Source organism: Coenobita brevimanus, chromosome 50 (genome assembly GCF_032717465.1).
Source record: "Coenobita brevimanus isolate Jiangsu-jjx chromosome 50, ASM3271746v2, whole genome shotgun sequence".
In the NCBI taxonomy this organism is placed as follows: Eukaryota; Metazoa; Arthropoda; class Malacostraca; order Decapoda; family Coenobitidae; genus Coenobita; species Coenobita brevimanus.
Window position 1 is genome coordinate 13,073,697 of NC_137003.1, and position 973 is coordinate 13,074,669.

Consider the following 973-nt stretch of genomic DNA (forward strand, 5'->3'; position numbering starts at 1 on the left):
AAACCTTCTAGTAACTTTAATTGATCCTCCGTCCCTCCTCTTTCCTTTCTTGTGGTACTGTTGCTGTTTCTCCTACAGATAAAGCAGAAATCTTTGCTCAGACTTTCTCACCCATTTCCACCATAGACGTTCCGTTGCTGTTCCTCCATCTCTTCCCCGCGTCTGGTGTTCTCTTGATTGACATTAAAATTTCTTCAACTGATGTACTTTCTCTCTTAACTGGTCTCAGTACTACCAGTGCATATGGGCCTGATGAAGTATCTCCCGCTGTCCTCAAGAACTGACCATCTCTGCTTACCTCTTGCCATGTTAAACTCCTTAACCTTTGTCTGTCGACTTTCTATCTTCCTCGAATACTACATTCATTCAGCCTGTCCTAAAGAAAGGTGACCATTCCCAGCCTCTAACTATAACCTAGTTGCTTCAGCATCGTGTATTTCTAAACTGTTTAAATCTCCATCCATCCATCCATTGCCAGACGCCATGTATCCCAAACGGGGTGGTCAAGGGCTTAGAGTTAATTGTTTTTACAGGGATGGGCACTAATCCTCCACCAACCCCACTTGACACGTAGGGATGCCAACAGCATCTGGTGTTCCCAGGCGGTCACCCATCCAAGTACTAACCAGACCCAACGTTGCTTAACTTCGCTGATCGGACGGGAAGCGGTGTACTCAACTGTTTAAATCTGCTCTTAAAAAAAAAAAAAAAGTAACTTTCCCATAATATATATATATATATATATATATATATATATATATATATTGTTACGGAAGAGAGAAAGATAATGTACACTTTAAGTGAGAATACTAAAAATCACTACTGTCCCGTAAAGTTCCAGGTTCAAAACAAAAGAGTTAGGTAAAATTACAAGTTAAAGTTTAATGCTCAAACTAACAACAAAACATTCAGGACTCATAAGGATAATGTAATGGCAAAAACAGGTTAAATATATGGTTAACTGCAATAGCCT

The 973-nt window shown here is 39.8% G+C and overlaps 1 pseudogene; it reads right to left on the reverse strand.

Moving 5' to 3' along the window:
- Positions 1-576: 576 nt before the first annotated feature.
- LOC145399897 (5S ribosomal RNA) lies at positions 577-700 on the reverse strand (annotated as a pseudogene).
- Positions 701-973: the final 273 nt, after the last annotated feature.